Source organism: Amblyomma americanum, unplaced genomic scaffold (genome assembly GCF_052857255.1).
Source record: "Amblyomma americanum isolate KBUSLIRL-KWMA unplaced genomic scaffold, ASM5285725v1 scaffold_96, whole genome shotgun sequence".
NCBI lineage: Eukaryota > Metazoa > Arthropoda > Arachnida > Ixodida > Ixodidae > Amblyomma > Amblyomma americanum.
In genome coordinates, this window is record NW_027526568.1 from 323,620 (window position 1) to 344,395 (window position 20,776).

The window sequence follows — 20,776 nt, forward strand, 5'->3', positions numbered from 1 at the left end:
GATGAAATGCTTCAAACGTCGTCTAGGAAAACCCTTTTTATAAATCGCCACTCACATAGCGCAAGCACAATACACAGCGCTTCCCCTTCCCATGCACTCCCGAAAAAAACTAAGCAGGACGCCACTTCAAGCAATCAAAATTGCGATGCGTTTGTCAGGATTAAAACGTGCGAACAGGTATAATCAGCAAGACATTTTGTACATCTCGCAACATAGTGAATGCTGTGTTGAATTGGAATCCGGATTATATAAATACCAAGCCTCCGTGTTGAAATTTAAGAGCTCCATGGCTGCATTTTCTCAAGCACGATATATCACGTTTTCAAATGTGACACATTGATAGGCCTGGCCATCGGTCATGTATCGCAGACAATGCGAGGCTTCTATAACGTTTTTTTTTCCCGCTGTCAAAAGTAAAAGAAGAAAACTTGATTTCTGCTCACGACAGACTTAGATTTTCTAGTGCACGTCCGGCATGGTGAAGACACCCACATCCTCATTTCCAATTTAATGAGATAATGTTTTACGATTGCAAGAAATCAGAGCATACCTCCGATGGAAGGGATCCCACGATGTGGGCTGTTCTTGGAAACGCCTGCGTCCCTCCCTTCCCCACCCGCAAGAACTGTCACTTTAGTTTGCCTGAATAGAACTTTTAGTTGGACGTACACAGTGAGCTTGCGTACGCAACGACACTGCGGGTAACAAATGCGCATGCGCAGAACTCAACGTATCTAGCCGCGCGTTGCGGACGCCCGCCCGCTGTAAAGCAAAGCGTAGCGTACGCAACGTGGGGCGCTACGTGCTGCGTTGACAAGATGGCGGCGCCCAGCTCGCCCGCTTCGGAATAAATACACATCGCCGCTGGATTCTCTTACGCAATAGCTCGCTCAAATGGTAGCGGTTCGCTTTTATTTCGGCTACTCTTGACCACACGTACGGGTATAAGCTATAACTAGCCCATGTTTTCAGATAATTTGGCGATTTTCAAGCTCCTAGGCCTAACTAAATGCGGTGTGTTTTCCTCGTAGCAACAACCACTGGCAAAGCAGTTTTCTAGCTTTCAGTCATTTCTTACATTTGCTTCGGTTTACATAGTTTTTCTTCTTGGCACAAAAAAACGCTCGCAATGCACTCTCTTTAGTTATCAGAAATCACGGATGAAAATTTCATCAACCGAGCATTGATGTGCTTGACGTCTTGTGACTAGATGGCGCTACTGTTTACGCGGTCGCCTGAGGGACGCTACGGCACGGCCAACTGAAAGTGTCGTGTTTACACTATTCATAGCGTACGCAACGCAGTAAGAGATGCGTACGCAAGCTTACTGCGTACGCCCCAACTAAAAGTGTCTAATGAATGCGCCTTCAGCGTGAACTCTTTGCAGAAAGCGCCTGCGTTTGAGGAACTCCAAAGTTCTCAAGGTAGCATCTTTATATTTTTTGTGTAAACACTTTTTGTCTGTCTTTACCATCCCGTATTACTGTTATGTCTTTTTAGACGACCAGCCTGACTTCATTTTACCTGCCACTTTATGCATTGCATAGAATGCTTAAATAACATGCAGTTGAAGTTGCTTCTAAACAGAATGAAATAGAGAAAGCTTGCCCAGCTGAAACGTGATGGCCTTGGTTTGTACACCCTTCCTATTTAACGTCTTCCTTTCTTCGTTTCTCAACTGTCTTATTTAACGCGGTCTTTGCTTTGAAGTAAGGGGACTTCATGCTACGCCCACTAAGAGTTGTGATTTATGCTACGTGTCGGAGACAGGTGAAAGCGATCGCCTTATCTCTGTTCTTAGTAACAATTTTTCGCGTTCGCAAGAACTAAAAATGAAGAAGGTGGCCAGTACGTTGAACAAGAGAAAGCTTCGTGCACGCAGGCACAGCTCGATTTCGCCTAACCTAAAGTTTTGTTGAAGGCGTCAACTTTATGGCCGTGCAATAATTCGCATCATAATTACAAGCGTCAGCTCTAATTTCCACACTCGATTACTGTTCCCTTGCCACCAGGTGTCGGATTGCTTCTCCGTATTCGTCTGGAGCTACATCCTCAGCTTCTTCTGTTCATCGCCTGCGAGGCACCGGTGGGCAGGCTGGACAAGCTGGTGTTTATGCGTGTTTATGCGTGTTTATGCGTGGCGTTTATGCCGCGCAGGCGAGCTGTACGGCGAACAAAGCGCTGTACGACAACACCAGCACTGAAGGCACTGAAGACTGGGTCATACGAACCACGGAAGATGACACGACAAAAGACTGTCGCAAGGAGAACCGTTTTTCGCTTGGAAAAGGCGCGTGCTTTAATGAGAGCCATACCAGCATGCGGTGCCGTCTTTGATACTACTACAGGCATGCTATTTTTTTTCAGTTCCCCTTTAGGGGCTGAGAGTTTATTGTACCATTGTCGAAAAGTTCTCCCGAAGAGAAAATAATAGGAATTAAGCGGAAAATTATAGCACGATTGAGTGGCAATATTTTTAATATCCTCGGCATATTAAGTACCGAGCTTTTGCTGGAAGTTTCGTGCTGTGTCTGTTTAACAAGCTGTTTTTACCTAATCTTCGTCATTAATAAATAATAAACGTTTTTGCTTTTACCACATGTTGGCTTGTGTCATTTACTTGAACACATACGGCCGCGCAACCTCTAACTTTTGTGGGGACTGAACAACGTCACTTCATTGCTTGAGTCGTCGCTACGGATAGACATGGTGGCATCCGACTGCTCACGCCGCTTAGCGGAGTTCTGCTGCGCAGCACCGGAATGGCCCAAGAAAGACGCACCAGGGCCATCTAATTTAACTTTAGAGAACCTCACACGACAGTATCGAGGCTCTGTGGCTAGAAGCCAGCAAAATGAGCTCTTGCTTGGACCAGATAAGTTATAAAAAGCAGGCAAAATTTTCAGCAAAAATTGTGGGTCAAAAAATTCAGGCTTCTTATTCTTTGCACAGTGACTGAAACAAAAGAAGTATTCAATTTTGATCATTTCCTTTTTGGTGTCACAACCCGGCTTAGCTCCGCTAATTTTTTTGGTAAACAGTGAACGGTGAATTAAGAATAATAATCCAAGACAAAAACGCTAAATTTTGTTCCCTCTTCCTGAATTCTTTCTCATTCTATTTTCTTCTGTTGGTCTCTTAACTTTGTGCCGTTATAGGTGATAGCTGGACGGCGGTGCATGTGGCTGGCTCTCGCATTAAAAGAGGTGTCGAACAATGGTCAACTGTCAGATAAATGAGTCAGAAAGAGAGCTGTTGCGTAACACAACACAGGAGGAATCGTGTGTGTGCATTTACTGGGAAATCCCCCAAACGCGGCAGCGAGAGGATGGCGGTTTGGGCTAGTTGGAGCGATATAGAGATTGATAGACAACACCGGAACTTGAACAAACAAGACAGGAGCAGCGTCTACAAGGCTGCGACAGAATTGCGTCGCAGCCAGTTGGCGCAGCGGACACTGCGATAACCCACCGTTTAAATGCGTTAGCATTAAAGCTTTCGAGATGGTGGTGCCACCCTGTGTCGGAGCTGGGAGTCAAAAGGATGCGGCTTGGTCATTTCCGCTTCCAGCTGAAGCAATTTCCGATTCCTCGCCGGCGTCCTGGCTTTCTGCCTTGGCTGTCTGCCGAACGTTTAGTTCAAAGTGGCAGAGCAAAAGAAACACCAAAGAATACAAATGTAGAAGGAAGAATAAACATAAAAGTAACAAACTGAAGGGCATCCGAGAATATAAGGGCAGAAAATTACAAACGCACCAAAAAAAACAACAAAATGGGTCGTGAGACCCTCACGCATGTCAAACTATTCTGCAGAAAGCCAGCCGCTTTTTAATACGTTCTCTATGCGGGACACACTAAGGAAAAAAGCCTAGACACACAGAGCGAAAAAAAATCTGGGAGAACGAAAGCAAACTGCGGGGCAAGGCGACCAGCAAACGGGGGAAAGTTGTCAATTATAAGTGGAGAGAAGGGAGAGCCAATAATGGTAAAAAAATAAAATTACTGGCGGTTTATTTATTTATTTTTTTTTACATACTGCAGACCTTTGGGTCGAAGCGGAGGTGCATTAGAATATATACAAATAATAATGAACAATACAGGAACAGACACATACACATTTATACAATTACTAGTCACACTGTAGCCAGTAAACCATGGTTCCAGTCCGATATTGTCCGAGGAGAAAAGGAAAATTTAAACGTATCAGTTCGAGCATAATAGGGTGCGAGTGAGTCAGGATGATGATGTCTTGTGTGGCGCGTTAATGCAGGCTTTATATAAGGTGATTTATTCATTTGAAGTTTATTGTTAAGAAGGAGGGAAAGGAATTCAAGTCTCAACTGCTTTCAACGTGATTCAAGGGTAGGTATACAATTGTCTGCCGTAATTTTAGAGGGAGAGTGAGTCCATGCAAATTTATTAAATATAAACCTAACTGTCTTTGAATTCTTTCAAGGTGACTGATATTTGATTTAGTGTGAGGATCCCATGAAATACGTGCATACTCGAACTTTCGTCGAACAAATGAAAAGTCACAGAGTAATTTCAAATTTGTAGGGGCGTTTTTTAGTTTGTGTCTCAAAAAAGCACAGTTTGCGGAAAGCGGAAGAAGAAATATTATTAATATGCGTGTTCCACGGCAATTTTGTTGTCAAGGTAACACCCAAATATTTGCAGTTGATAACTTCGCGTATTTGAGAAGGGCGTAATGTATACGAAAACATGTGTTTTTTTTTACGAGTGACACGAAGATATACCAATTTTTCAGCGTTGAGAAGCATCCCCCATTCACTGCACCACTTCAATATGTTGTTTAGGTCTCTTTCAAGTCTAGTCATGTGGACAGGTTATATCGTTATACTGTGCACAATCATCGGCAAAAAGCGTAATTTGCACACCCGGAGATATGACATTAACGGTGTCATTAATGTACAGTAAGAAGAGCAGGGGCCCAAAACCCTACCTTGCGGTACCCTTGTCGTGACTAGAAGCGTGGCCGAGCTATGCTCACCTATTGTGACGTACTGAGTCCGTTTGGTCAGGTACGCAATAATCCACTTTACAAAAATATCAGGTATGCCAATAATTTTAAGTTTATTTATTAATTTGTCGTGAGGAACCTTATCGAACGCTTTAGTGAAGTCTAAAAATATTACATCCATTTGGCTATTATTGTCAAGGAATAAAACAAAAGAATGAATCACTGATACCAACTGTGTTATAGTGGAATAACCCTTCCTGAAGCCATGTTGGAACTCCATGAGCACATTGTTTGCAGCCAGGAATTCCCTGATACAGTTGGCCACAATGTGCTCCAAGCGTTTGCAGCAATGTGAGGTCAAAGAAATAGGGCGACAATTTTGTAATTCTCAGCGATCCCCTTTTTGAATATAGAAACAACGCGGGCCACCTTCCAGTCATCCGGCAGCTGTCCCCTCAAGAGGGACACAGAAAAAATTTTGCACAAGAAATCTGGCGATAAGTACAGGGTATCATTTTGAGAAAGACATTTGGGATTTCTTCAGGGCCACAAGAAGTTTTGCTTTCAGGTTTACTAGCATATTGACAATTCCAGCATGAGAAATATAATCGACAACAGATATACCGGTCTTTCTAGAAAATTCGTCATGCAAACATTTGATACTGAAAATACGCTTTGAAAATACTCAATAAAATGCTGTGTTTTGTCTTCATCCGAAGCTATCGGGGTGTCATCAATTTTTATTTGTGAAATTGGCTTCTTTTTTTCTTTCATATGCTTCCAAAATTTCTCAGAGTCATTTTTGATAAAGTTAGGCAGGGAAGTATTGTAATAGTACTCTTTTGCTGCGTACACCTTTTGTTCAAGAGAGATCTGCTCTTCTCTTATTTTGTTTTGATTCTCATGTCTCTTCTTTAACCTTTTTATTTTACGCTTATTATGAATAACATCGCGTGTCATCCAAGGTGTACGCTTGTGAACTTTTTCTTTTTTGTAGGTATGAATTTGTTTATGCAGTAGTGGCACATTACCTTGAACCGGTTCCAAAGGGAACAGACATCAGCGCTGTTAAATTCGACAAGACAGTTTTTCATATACTCTATAATAGACACGTATTCGGGGTGAGAATAATCTTTTTAACTAAGCAGTGAGGAATAGTTTTCTATCATCTGTACAAGGGGCAGGGCTTCACGATGCCCTGGTGACAAGTCGCATAATGTACCAGCTCCCTTTAATTTCCCCCTCGGTGTCGCAGCTGGAACGCCTTGAGGTTTTGCACAGAATGGGACTAAGGAGGGCTCTCGGCGTTCCGCAGGCTGCTCCAAACAATGCAGTACTGTATGAGTCTCAATCGAAACCTCTTCGGCTAGCCGCTTCACAAAGACTTTTGCTGCAAATTGGCCGCCTCAGAGAGACTGTTGCCGGGAGAGCGCTTCTACAGCGCCTTCGAAAGAGATCTGAGTCCCGGGCGTACTTGGCTTTCAATACTCTTCGTTCTCTGGGTCTCGACCTTCGAGATCGACCTAAGACGTTGAAGCCACCTTGGTCCTTTCCGAGCCTCGATTGTTCCTTGACAATTCCCCACGTTCGCGATAAGCGGAATTCTCCTTTAGCGGCAATGCGTTCGCTCGTACTGGAACATCTTGAGACCGAATATGCCAGTCATCTTCAAATTTTTTACAGACGGCTCTGTGGACAAGGTCAGAGGATCTAGTGCAGCTGCTTTTCATATTCCGTCTTTGAAGTATGATTGGTCTGTTCGTTTTACTAAAGTCGTGTCCTCCACAATGGCCGAAAGCGTTGCTATTGAGGCAGCTCTAAAGAAGCTACGGTGTTGTACGCCTCAACCTACTGTCATAATTACGGATTCAAATCTGCCCTTCAAAGGTTAGAGTACGGGTTCCCCACTGAAGCCTTGAGTCTTAGATCCCTACGTTTGGTGCAGATTCTACATAGCAAAGGCTGCTCTATACGTTTTCAATGGGTGCCCTCGCACATAGGTGTCTTAGGCAACGAGATAGCAGACAACCTCGCCCATACAGCTCTCTCCGGGATTCCAGTACATAGAGTCCCTCATGAAGTCAAGCAAATGTTCAGAGATGTGGTGTTGTGCCACTTCACTTCTTTGTGGAGCTCTCCTCATCAGCCATGTGTGACCAAGGGTCTCAAAAGGTACCAAGCCACTTTGCTGCACCGCATTCGCACGGATTATGCTCGTACGCCGGCGTGGATGTATAAGACTGGCCTAGCGTTGTCACCATTGTGTTCAACGTGTGGTGTGTGTGGTGACATAGAACATTACCTCTAGTGCTGTACTTTGTACAACGCGGAACGGGCTGTGTTATTTGGATCCCTCAAGAAGGCAGGAGTTCCTCACAGTTCTCTTCAGGACATTGTTTTCCCGCGCGGGAGCCAGTCGAGTAGAAGGGATGCTTCTCGCCTTCTTCTACTTTACCTGCAGGACACGGATTTGGCCTCCACATGGTGACCTCAGGAGTGTCTATTTGGGTTTTTGCGGACAGTGTTTCTGTGGTTTCTGTTTAAGTGTCGCTACGGTTGAGCAATTTCCGGCAGCAACTGCAAGGCTAATCCCACCGGTAGTTTACAACCACTCAACTCAACTCAACTCAGGGTTAAGCTGACCATGTGGTGATCAGACAATCCTTCCTCACACAAACAAGAGTATCAGGAAACCCCTGGCTAAGAAACAAGAAATTGATAATAGAACTGCAGTTGCCCTGTACTTGTGTTGGCATTGCTGAGCACGATATATTGCACGAAAGCGCAGCATTTTGCAGGAGGACGCCACCGCCACGTACCCTAAAGCGCGATTGAGGTAACCCCTGATCCAGGTTGGCGCTTGTGGACGTCTTTAACTTTTTCAATTTCAGTGCCAATTTACGTAATGTACGCCGGCGGCCTAAGCTCCAGAGCCGCGTTTCTGCAACAATGTTGTCAATGCCAACGCGTATTCATCTAGTACCGTGCTTCTGCCACAACGTAGTCCACGCCAACGCATGCAGCGCACATCTGTCCCTTAGCTCAAAGCTCGAATATTAGTTTCTTAGTAGTATCTGACGAGGAAGTTGCTGTGCAATGCGCAGCACGAGAGTGTGTTGCAGTTTAACACGAGGTGTGTTCGGCTGCGGTGATAGCCTAGTGCTCTCGTGCAGTGGCCAGCGATGCTGATATTAGTTCTTATATTAAGTCGGGTTCGTTGGTATTTGCTTGCTGTAATCAATTTCTTAGCGTTTTAAAACACAGACACTGCATCTACGACAAACACGCAATGATCGATATGTTGGCAGTAGCCGAAGATACCTCGTGTTAAACTCCAACACACTCTCGTGCTGCGCATTGCACATCATCTCGTGTGTTTGTCGTATATGTATAGTGTCCGTGTTTTTAAACCGCTAAGAAAAGAAGCTTATGTGTTCGCGCCGCGGGTTCGAATCGCAGTCACGGATATTTCTTTGATCGCTTTATTCATTTAATTCACTTGGCAGAAATTCACAAACACCGCCAGCATAGAAACATCGAAAGATCTTGCTCGGGGTTGACCCACCGGAGTAGTGCTTTCGCACTCTACAAACGGAAAGAGGGGGGGGGGGGGAGGGGTGTCGTAAACCCGTCAGGAGGAGCGGTGAAGTGGCGCTGGAAGCTCAGCTGCATATGCGCAGGAAAAAGTTAGTGCTTACTTCGATGCGCAACATCCCTATTTGGATTCTGTATTCATAATCGTTGAACTTAAAGGCGCTCTTGCGTTGTGCTGTCCAAAGACTGAAGCTGGGCCTGATGCCATTTCTTATGGAATGCTTCAAACTCTTTTGCTCAAGTGCACTGCAGTACTTTTAGCAATATTTAACAATGTGTAAGCCAATGAATTTGCTCCCCGGTCATGGAAGATTGCGCGTGTCGTTCCCATTTAAAAGCCCTATAAATCCCCTTTACTTCTCGACTCCTTTCGCCCAGTGACCCTGACGAGCTGCTTATGCATAGTGATAGAGAACCTGATAGACGCCAGGATTCAGTGGGGGTGCGATGAAAGATGAGTGTTTTCTGAGTTCATGGCAGGATTTCGTAGACGTAGATGCGCTATGGATGCAGTTATGGACCAAGTAACAAGCGTAGAACATGAGCGTAGCAGAGGTAATATCACCGCCGCAGTATTTTTGGATATCAAGCCTGCATGCGATAATGTAAGTCATGTTCATGTCCTCTCAAGTTTGCTAGACCTCAGTGTGAGTGGAAGATAGCTATGGTGGATTTCCCACTTTTTAGATGGAAGGAAAATATTCATGCAGTCAAGTGAAGGAAAAAGCGCGGAGCATAGCCTCATGCATGGAGTGCCGCAGGCCAATGTGCTAAGCCCTTTTCTTTTTAACTGCGTTAGGGCGGATTTTCCGCAAAAGCTCCCTTCTGGCATACACAGTTCGTTATATGCCGATGTCTGCACTTGGGTTTCTGGAAAAACTGCAGGCCTCATCCAGTCAGCCTTGCAGTAAGGCCTTAATGCCATTGACTGCTTTTTAAAAGAGAGAGGGATGATGCTCTCTCATGCAAAACAGCCGTTCTGTCTTTTACTCGTAAGAATCTGAAGGATTACTGTCTCTACTTCAATGGTCAATCTTTAGTTTCTGTTAAGCAGCACCGTATTCTGGGTATTCTTCTTTACAGACAACTATCTTGGGCTCATCATATAAAATCAATCGAAGACCAGGTGAACTCTGTTGTGAACGTGCTACGCAGGCTTGCAGGTACGCCTTGGGGCTGTTCTTCGTAATCTCTGCTCAAAGTTAACAATGCACTCATTTATAAAAAAATTGCGTACTCCTCACCGATTTTTCATGGTCTGTCGCGAACCTCTGAGGAGCGCCTGCAAAGGCTGCTAAAGCTAGGCGTCTTCGTGTGTGTTTGGGAGTTCCTCCAGCGACTTCAAGCGCTCTGGTAATTTCTGAGGCACGGCCGCCTCCCTTTGAAGTGTTACGAACAACAGAGACCTGCAGGGACATTTTCCGCCTAATAACTCAGCATGAAAGGCAACCATTAGGTTTCGCGCAGCATGAACGGGATGGAAGTCACATACATCAAATGTTTCAGCGCCACCGCCAGCTTCTTCCAAGTAATGAATTTTGGAAAGGAGACAGAAAATCTGCCATGGCTTTTAGTTACGCCTACAATACTGTTGTCTGCCGAAGGGTTAATTAGGAAAGGTGACAGAATGATATTCGCTGCTCAGCAGTTAGCAATTTATCAGATACACATGCGGTATCCCGGTTATATTCATGTGTATACCGAAGTTTCAGTTTTCAAAATCATTAGCGTCCGCATTTGTGATTCCGCACCTGAATGAGCGACGGGCAAGCAAACTGGCTCACGCGACAGAATCAACGACTGCTGAGATCTACGCTATTTAGTTGGCCCTACAGCTCAACTCCTCGGTGCGAGACCCGCGTATGGGGGTAATCTTTAGCGATTTCCAATCCGCACTGAAATCACTTCGCAGTGCTATTTCCGTACCATGAAAAGCTAAACTGGTAAACGAAGTTCTCAAAGAATTTTTCAAAGCTTCCAGAAAGCAGCATATTTTAGTTTTCCAGTGCATACCAGGACATTGCATTATTCCTGGAAACACTGAGGCGGATGCAGCGCAGCGGCTAGGCAAGCACACTCCAGGCCCTCACTTTTGGCCTTCCGTTATCAAAATGCGCGTTGCGCCGTTTCTTCAAGGCCATACGAAATGAAATGAACGAAAAGATGTGGTTTTAGCCAAACCATAAACGTTCTGATCTGCATTTCATTGATCCGTTGCTGCGGTTTAATATTCCATTATCTATCAGCACAAGTTTACAAACGCTCCTTTTCCGCTTGCGTTTAGGAACGGCTTACACGAAGCACATTCTTCATAGAATTGCCGCGCAGACAGCCCACGGTGTGTGCGTGCGTGCGTGCGTGCGTGTGTGTGTGTGTGTGTGTGTGTGTGTGTGTGTGTGTGTGTGTGTGTGCGTGCGTGCGTGCGTGCGTGCGTGCGTGCGTGCGTGTGTGTGTGTGTGTGTGTGTGTGTGTGTGTGTGTGTGTGTGTGTGTGTGTGTGTGTGTGTGTGTGTGTGTGTGTGAGTGTGTGTGTGTGTGTGTGTGTGTGTGTGTGTGTGTGTGTGTGTGTGTGTGTGTGTGTGTGTGTGTGTGTGTGTGTGTGTGTGTGTGTGTGTGTGTGTGTGTGTGTGTGTGTGTGTGTGTGTGTGTGTGTGTGTGTGTGTGTGTGTGTGTGTGTGTGTGTGTGTGTGTGTGTGTGTGTGTGTGTGTGTGTGTGTGTGTGTGTGTGTGTGTGTGTGTGTGTGTGTGTGTGTTTAAAAACACTTCCTTTCTGATCTGCTGTTCCCAGTATGGATATGGTTCCACACTATGCTTCTTTTCCATTGAATCTATCCAATTTTTACCTCGTGCCTGGCAAACCTACTGGCTAGCTTTCTAGTTGTATTCCACCACTGTTAGTCAGTGCTCTTTCTGTATAGGTATTTAAATATCTTAGCTGCCCACCTGTTATCGTCCAACTTCCTCAGGCGTTCTTCGTATAGTATTTTAGTCTGAGCTTCCCGTGCTTCGACCGATGTCCAGCCCATATACCCCTGTACTGCCTCGTTTGTCATTTTGCCGTGGATAGCTAGTCCTAATCATCCAACAGCTCTCTGATTTACTTCTAATCTCGATTGAACTTCTGCCCTGAAACATAGAACCGCATTCCCGAAAGTGAGCCCCGGCACCATTATTCCTTTCCAAATGCCTCTGAGTACTTCATACCTGTTGTACCCCCAAAATGCCCTATGTTTCATCATTCCGGCATCTCTTCGCCCTGTTAGAGATGAGGGGTCCTTGAGTGAACTGACTCTTTCAGCGCCGCAGGTCCTTTCTCCGAATGACGTTGTCGGACTTTGTTATGAAGGAAAGAGTACAGGGGGTTTATTTTACATTATTTACAAGATTTAGGAATCCATTGGAGGGTGATGGGGCAAGGTCGGAGGATCTGAGATCTGAGGATGATCGAGGATTCCTTTTCATGGCACTCGTTGTCCGGTTTTAAAAGGGTCCGGTCCCTAGGATTCCCGAGGTTCGAGGAGGTCTTCGCCAGGTTGGGCGTGGCCTAACTTGCGCTGTCGTACAGACACACACACACACACACACACACACACACACACACACACACACACACACACACACACACACACACACACACACACACACACACACACACACACCACTTCATATAGATAGGGACACGCCCCGTCAGATGCCTCACCGGACAAAGAGGGTGCCTCTGGACCATCTCCCCCACCAGAGAGAGCGTTGTCTTCGCGTCCGAACGACAGTTCTCACGCTGTCAAGCCGAACACATGTCTTCCAGGAAGTCCGAATGGGCGAGGCGCCGGTGAGCAGGCACAGTTGAATGCGTGAGCTACCCCTGCTCGGGTCGGCGGTCGCTAACTGCCTCCGTACCGCACGGTCGATCTTCCGGGAACAATGTTGTTTACAAGCGGCAGCAGAGTCCTCCGTCTCGAATCCAATAACCCAAGCGGGGACTGGCCGTGGACCAACCAAGATGCCTATCGCCGTGCAGTGACCCCGCCTGCAGGTGTGCCGGGCCAACTACGCAGCTGAACCAGACGAGCTGACGCCAGAAACCTTACAGCCCTTTTGCTAAGAGAGACTGTTCGTGCTTTTCCGTGTACATCTGCTCTTCATTTCCCCACACGTCTAGATATTTGTATTTGGCCACTATGGGGTTTTATGGCCTTGAAACCTGATCAGTGATTAATACCTGAACAGTTGTATCGTTGTAAACCATCCCACCTGACTCTTGACGGGTACGCAGCGCCATTTTGTGCCTTCAGGGCGGTCTAGACATGACCAATGGCGGCTCATAATACGTGTTAACGGAAGTGGTAGCGGCACGCAAGGTAAGTAACAGTAGCAACGGTATAGCAACGGCAACGCGTTATTGTTTTTGCCGCACGGCTATCCGGCTGATCTAAATCTCAATTGTTATACAACCTTTGGATGCTTGGTGTCACTATGCGACAACTTAGTATGGAGGAGGGCACTTTGGAAGGGAAGACAACCCTTGGGTTTCCCGAATACATTGGACCTGCAATGAACATCGCCTCATTCTTCTTGAAGGACTACCGTTCAGGTGTTCTTCATGATCATGTGTAGGCACCTAATGCTTTTAATAGCAACCGGGCCAGACTCTAAGGAATTTTACAACTGATTCTCCACTGAGGTGCATGAGCACTGGTGGCACTTCCATGTGCAAATTCGCAACTTGAACATGGGGCGCTTGAAAATGGTGAGCATTCATATGGGCTTCTTTACGCGGCAGCTAGGCAGGATAGCTGGATGTAGGCCTTTCATTCTCAGGACAAGCAGCAGAGAGTCTCAATAAACGTCGCAGGGACCAGAAATCCTTGATAAGGTATGAGTAATGAAAACAGAACTAAAAACCACCAGATGGAGCATGGACTGCATGTGAGACGAAAACCCTATAGAAGCAAATGAAATGGTACGAAAGTCTTTTGAGTTTCATGTTGACTAATAATGTAGCGCTGACAACAAACCACAACGAAGATCATAGTTAAGAGGGAACAGCAAGCGCTGACTAGGAACTTTATTTTTATGTTGAAGGGCAACCAGATATGGAAGCAAAAAAAGGGGCAGATAGGATCGAAAGAATAACAAGGAGTCACCAGAATTGAGCACAGTCACGTTTTGTTCATGTTACTCGGCTCAAACAGCTCAACGTTGTAAAGATAAGTATGTTTTCATTTTTAGGCGGTGATAGAGGATAAAGATTGTCCTGTTAGGGCTAAGAAATATGTGTTAATTAGCTGCTGCCGAAACATTGCTTTTTTCTTGATTTTATGCATTCTCTCCAGTGACCAAAACATTCTTTAGAAGGATGTACCATTTCTAGAGATACTTCTCAGGCCGTCGTGGCCATTGCCGAAGTGGGGTGGCACGCGTATGTTGGTAAAATGGTTTCGTAAAAAAAGAGGCGCGATCCCTTTGGTGACAGCAGAATGCCTCCCCGGCGCCTTTCACCCTTTATTAACCAAACTATGAATAAAATACAGAAAAAAATGATTGCCTGCGCATTATGCTAGATAATGCTCCCGCATTAAAAGTACAAAAACAAAATTTTGTTATCACTGCTAAATTCCAGAATCGGAAGAAATCGCCGGCTGCTGGGCACATGTCGGTATCAATATTTATATCCAAGCTCTATGTTATAAATTGTAAACAGCAAGAAAGTGGTATATAGCGCATTCGCGAAATTGACCAGTAAAGAGTCAATCACAACTAGCGAGTGGTGCCGCTAGGCAATGCGCTCACTGTACGGTCGCAGGTGCCCAGTGCTGAGAACGTCCACGAATGACCACGCAGGCGAAAAAAAGCGATCACAATTTGGTGCTGCTATCTAACGGCGTCATAACGCTCTTTGTGGGTAGTGAGTAGCCGCACTTTCCATAATTGTGTCCTAAAAAGAGCTGCGCTTGGCACATACTCACTCGTGACTTCCTACAGTTAACTCGCAAATCGAGTTAAACCACGACCACAAGCTGCACTCAGTTTTGCTTCCTTTGCACAGCCAGCACATATAAAGGAAAGCGGGGTTGAAAGTAGCGGGAGCCGTCGTTTTGACATGCCGGAGAATTTTTATCTAGAGGGCCGAAAGATATCCTTCCACGAGAAAAAATTCATTATCCCGGTCGCCTCAATACAATGGGGTCTTTGTAAAAAAAAAAGATAAAGGCGTACTTTGTAGTGTCGAGTAATTTTTTCTTTTTCACAGGCGCCCATGAATCACTTGTGGTACCTTTCTACTGACTGCCAACTCTTCTTTATTGCAGTGATCGGTATCCAGGTTTTCAGGGCGTAAGTGCACAGCTGTTAATTCAAGGTTGCGTCCGCTTTATCCTGGTGTTGGGCAGGAAAAACTGCTTTGTCTCTGCGAAGGAGGAAATGGCTCGTTATTGTAATCTTCGCGGCACTGTCACTCGTGGGTTGCTGGGCCTCCATGGCGCATCTCTACGGCATCGACATGATGCCGTTTATTGTGCCCATGCACCCCTCATTTCGGTAAGACGATCAACCGTGCCATTGTGTCTTAGAAACGCTTGCGTGTACACCTGCAGCCATCACGGCAGCTCGTTTCCACAAAAGCATTACAACTTTGCTCACTTTCAATTAGCCGAGTGCGTTATATGCGCCATAGGTATGAGTGTGCCATCATCTGGTGAGATATTTTCACTACGTCAGAACTGCTCCAGGATTATGCAATCAAAAACCCGCCGCGTTTGCTTGGTCACTATAGCCTGCTGAGCCTAAGTACGTAAGATTAAATCACAGTCCCTTCTGCTGCATTTTGATGGGGTGGGGTGTGAAAAAAGCGGCCAGGTATACCTTAAAAAACTCCAGGTTGTCTGATATAATCCGAAGTTCCGGACCACTCTACTGTGACACCCTCATAGCCCATGATCAGCTTCGGGATTGACCACAGCATGTACCACACCATTAATTAGTCAAAACCGAAACATGGAGGCGTTTATTCTAAGGCTCGTTTTACAATGTTAGCTCTTCTTAGTTACTTCCTCAAAACAGCGCCGTCCGCGTCGTCAGGCAAGATGGGGCTGGATGCCTAGTGCGAGCGCTCCGTCCTCCGACAATAAGCAGTCTTAGCTTCATGTGCGTACAGAGCTGACGTACGGAAACGTGAGAAGTCTACATAAACTAAGCGCTTGTTGTTTGAAACCCTTATAGTTACACGTACGCGACGCACGCGGCGCATTGTTCCTATCGCAATCTACTAACAGACACAAACACTGCTGTAGCCACTCTAATACAAGACGAGTGAAAACCAAGCCAATCGAAGAGTGTCGGAGCATTAGTATGAAGACGATCAACGCTACTTCGTCAGGCTGAACAGCTGGAAACTCGCTTTTCGATCTGAAAAAGAAAAGCTACTTTCACTTGAAACTTTTCGCGAAGGTAGGAATGGGCAAATTGAAGCCAAATGCAACAGTTTAGAGCACGATATCGCGTCGAGAGATTAGCGACGAAGCCGTTATCGCTGTGAAGTGGACGGGCAGGGCGCCGCTATGTTGCAACGCTATGTACCCAAGCAACGCAAAGACTGCAACGTAACAATCGAAATCTCACCTACGTCCGTGAGACTCACGCAGACCCTTTGCGTTCTGCGCATCCGCTCTGGTCACAGTAAGAGCTCTACGCACGCGAAGGTTCTACGTACGTCGAGCTAAAATTGTCTACTGCCCGCTTCATCGCATTACTAGACGCCATCCAGCGATCGTCCCGATCGATTACTTGGAATGTGACAGATGACGTTAGGGAACGTCAGGTAAAGAGAAGAGAATAGTTAAACGCTTGCCACTGCGACGAATAGTATCATCAAATTAATGCTTGCCCTGAAGCCTAATGTCCAGCTGTCGCAGATAGGTGAAATCTGAGGCCCACGAATGCGCCGCACGGCTTGGGCGGGATGTCGTCTTGGTTCATGTCGTCGTCTGGTCATGGCGTCGTAGTGAGGTCGTATTGGTCCAGTCGCACTCGGTGTGCTCCTTATCGTCGTGTCTGGCGGGATGGGCGGTGCAGACCGGCTAGTCTAGACGGCTCTGATCGGGCTGGCGCTGGGCCGGACGGGGGGATCAAGGGGCCCGCTGCCGACGACCAAAGCAAGGACGCAACTGCACCCCAACCAAATACTTCGCAGCGAGAAGTGAAAGTGCAGGGGTACAAGATCACACGATGAAACAAGATTTAATGGATGCGACCCTAGCGCGAGCGTTCCCTCCCGCGCCCTTGCCCGCAGCTGTGCTAGCGGCACGCACGTTTCAGAAAAAAATTTGCTTTCACTCTGGACATAACGTTTAAACATTCGCCTTACACGCTCTTAACCGTCCTCTGAGTTTTTTTTTTAAATACCAGATAATATCCCAGACTGTTTAGTTCGCAAGCAGACGTCTCCATGAATTATTATGAGTGTGCGGTAAATTTTTTTCAGATGTGTTATGAAAGGCACTTAAGCTGTAAAAACGAAACCAGCACAGTGCTTGTTTCATATGCCACTAAGTTCATCCTTGATAGCTTTTTTTTTAGAGCGCATGCTCTTAGGGCAAATGTTCTCGGTCAACACACTGTAGTGCTTGCAGACTGAAAGTGTCGGAGGCGAACACTAAAGACTGCTGCCAGCACGATCTCCCTGTAGTCGCGCCCGTGTTGTAAAGTATAGAGAACGGCGTGCAGCAGATGTGCGTGCAGACGCCGTAGAAAGGCTTCGGAAGGAAAGTAATAAGATAAGAAACGGCACAAAAGCGGGAACGTTAGCTGCGCCAGCCATAAAACATCCCCGGCGCTCTTGGGGAAGGGAATCCGTCGACAGCCGCGACCCTCTTAATGACCACCGTCCAAGCCGGAAACCGCCTGTGTCGAGAGCGAGCATGCTTCGAAAGGGTGATAACATGCCCCAAGTGGGAGACGTTCCGGCTGGGCTGCATCATCCGCGAAAGTGTAACTGTGCACGCGGCCAGACCTTCGTACGGGTGCACCAGCGGTGGAAGTGGAGGAAGGGGGGGGGGGGGGGGGGGGCGTGGAAAGAAGTTCGAAACCTCGCCAGAACAAACGAGCTGTTGCCCCGCTATCTTCAGCCTCCGCTCGCTGGCTAATACGTAATTCGGATGCGCCGAGAACGGTAAACTATAGAGGGAAGTCCGGAGCAAGCACTATTGTGAAATCATTTTCGGATAGCAAAGCTATAATGACCACTATTGACAATGACTTAATGGTATCGACGATGAAAAAATTGTATTGAAACGTGATTGTCCATGCAGAGTTAAGTGCTCATTCTCGGCATTACCCCGTGTGCAGTCGCCAGTTAGTTTTGTAGCAACGCTGTTTCCTTCTGATGCGCACCAAAGCTGTGGCACATCACGTCACGCACTCTATGATGGGGAACTTGCGCTGAAGTTTGCGGCGCCGATTGCAGCGCCATAACACACTGATTAGCGAGAAGAGCAAGCGGTTTTGGGTAGTAGTATTAGTACTTTTCCGCGCCACGTTCAGGTGCTTATTGGCGTGAGCCTCCGCGCTCTGTCGAAGGCGCACTTGCCGTGCGTCAGCTATCTGGGCTACGCCGAGAGAAGCTAGGCAATGAATGCTGTCAGCCAAACGCGGGTATCTAATCGCGCAGTATGTGTTCTCGCGTTTGCAGCGGCCCAAGCGGCTGACAAAAGCAGTATTGAGTCACCGAATGGAATAATTGCAGTGCCACCTTGGCGGCGCAGGTTCCCCATAGACCGACCCCGTCTGAGCAGTATGTCCTTTCAGTTACTCTTTTCAGCGGAAACCTGATTGCAGCCTACGCATCACCAACAGCCTTTTGATTTGCGTTCTGTGTTCCTTGGTAGATCGACGCTTGACACTGTGAAGTACATCTACAGCCGTTCCTACTATCATGGGATCTGTTTCTTCTCTGGTTGTATTACTTTTGTCCTCGTGCAGAAATACTGCAACGCTCAGATCTCAAAGGCAAGTCCTCCTGCTTTCATGTTTCTTGATTAGTAGCACTCTACCTGGCGCAGTCCTCTAGCTAGCATTATAAGTTTAGCTTGTTCTTATTTCATGCGGTAACAAATATAACCCCAGCTTCAGCCTGTGCGATTGTCTCTTCAACGCCCCGAAGTGTTTTTTCATACTTCCATAACACTCGTTTTTTGAGCGATAGTTAGCGACATTTAGCACCGCACACTCCGCTACCGTGATCCGCCTACGCGGGGACCCAGCTGTGCCTGCGAAGCGACAGGTGGATGCCCACCTGGGCATGCGCAGCTGGATCTCCGCGTAGGCAGATCACGGTAGCGGATCGCGCTGCGCCAGTTGCCTGCTACAGCTGAATGAGTAGCCTGAGATTACTGTCGCTCATCTGTCTTCGAGATGCGGCTCAAACGCCTTGCAAGTGGCCACTTTTCATTCTATTTCTTGAGTTGCGCCACTCGAACGAAAGGCCTCATGCGCGGTAACACGAAGGTGTCGCAGTATCCACGTTTATAGGCATTCCAAGCATGCGTAAATCAGAAGTAAGCATGATGATCTCAGCAAGAAAACAGTCTTCCGTCTATGAGAGGGTATGCATATCATTAGTTCACTGCTGGAAACTAGTTGCGGCAACGCTACTGTATACAGACAAGGGCGCAAATGTCTGTAGACACTGCAAATAGTAACATATTCGCGGTTAGCTCAGTCGGCCGCTGCAGTTTGACACGCGTGATAAATACGTGCGTTCGATGTGTTTCATGGGAGCCTCCCAGGTGCAGTAAACGAGTAATAAATAAGCAATTACTCATCCCTCCAATATTACTTATTGGGTGGATGCTGATGAGTAATTGCTTACTCATTACAAATGCGCGGTTTTTTTTTTTTCACTGCTATATTTCCTGTAACCCTGATAGTGGCTTCGAGGGGAGGCTCAGTGTGACAGTGCTGGTAAAACCTCTAGATTCCCGCCATAAAAGACTACGCACAAAGGCAGTCTAGCGGTACGTGTTGTGGGCGTTCATCGAATGCATTTTAATATGCGCCATGCAGTAGTTGAGTGCTTGAATGCTCATGTAAATGTGGTGTAGTAAATAAGAATTTTGGTGTGGTGTAGTCACTACTGCAGCAGGGCACCTACCAAGGAATCTGCGTACAATGATTTGCCTACGCTGCTCAAATAGCTCACATGCGATGCAAGTGACGGTCGACACGCGCAGAGCAATGGATATCGGCTACTCTGTACCTATGATATCTTTCCCACAGCTGCCCAATGTTGCTCTATAGTTTTATATTCACAAACACCCCTTCTCTCTCCAAAAAAAAAAAAAATTCAAGAACATCCTTGAGGTATTTTGTTGTGTTCAACTGCAGTATATAGAAATGGCTGTGCGCGATGCAGACGCCGCCGTTTCTTCAGCGCTCATGGCGTGTAACACTAGCCGCTCAAAGGGCCTACATTTTGCTTACTACACTTTGGTGTAGGTGCTTAGCTCTCTTGGTTAGCGATTTTTCAGAACACACCACCATGTTGACTTCGCTGTTCAGACAACTGTCTTCATCTGCATCGCCTGTCCTGAGCTTGTCCAGCCGCTTTGAACGAATGTCATAGCGAAGGAATAAGCACAATACACTATGCCGCTTGTTATGACGATTTATTTTTATTTTTCTCATGTTTTAGATCCTTACGGGACACAATATTTACATTTACTCTTCCTTTCTTTTTTGTTTTTTGCTCGGTTGTTTTATCATTTGCAAAAGATAACGATAAAAGGTGATACACGTTTTTTCTCTATGAGTGGGATGCCCTGCGAATATTTTTCAGCTGTCGTTCGCATTCAATGCTTTTTTGCCTGACATAATAGAGCGACTTCTCCCGCCGTACTGGGATTTTTTAAATAAAAAGGTGGGTAGTTTTTTTTTTGCGTAGTATCTTTTTCGTGTTCACTCTATATGTGCTTTCCAGCTTGTTTGGCTCCCTTGAGGAGCAGTTATGTGACCCTATGCGGATAGTTACACCTACAAAGCACACGGTTATCACTGCTCCGGTGGCTGCCACAGGGCGGCTGGTAATATTGTTCGATTCAGTAAGGAATAACATTACCATTCCTTGTTGGAGGAGAAATTTCTTTCGCCTTCGCTTAAAGTGAAGAGTCATAACTCCGCGTCTTTTCCACTCCACGCAAAGCAACATGCCG

At 46.4% G+C, this 20,776-nt stretch overlaps 1 pseudogene; it reads left to right on the forward strand.

The window, feature by feature from the left end:
- LOC144112418 (nose resistant to fluoxetine protein 6-like) overlaps positions 1–16,800 on the forward strand; it is a 164,145-nt pseudogene extending 147,345 nt beyond the window's left edge.
- The last annotated feature ends 3,976 nt before the right edge of the window (positions 16,801–20,776 follow it).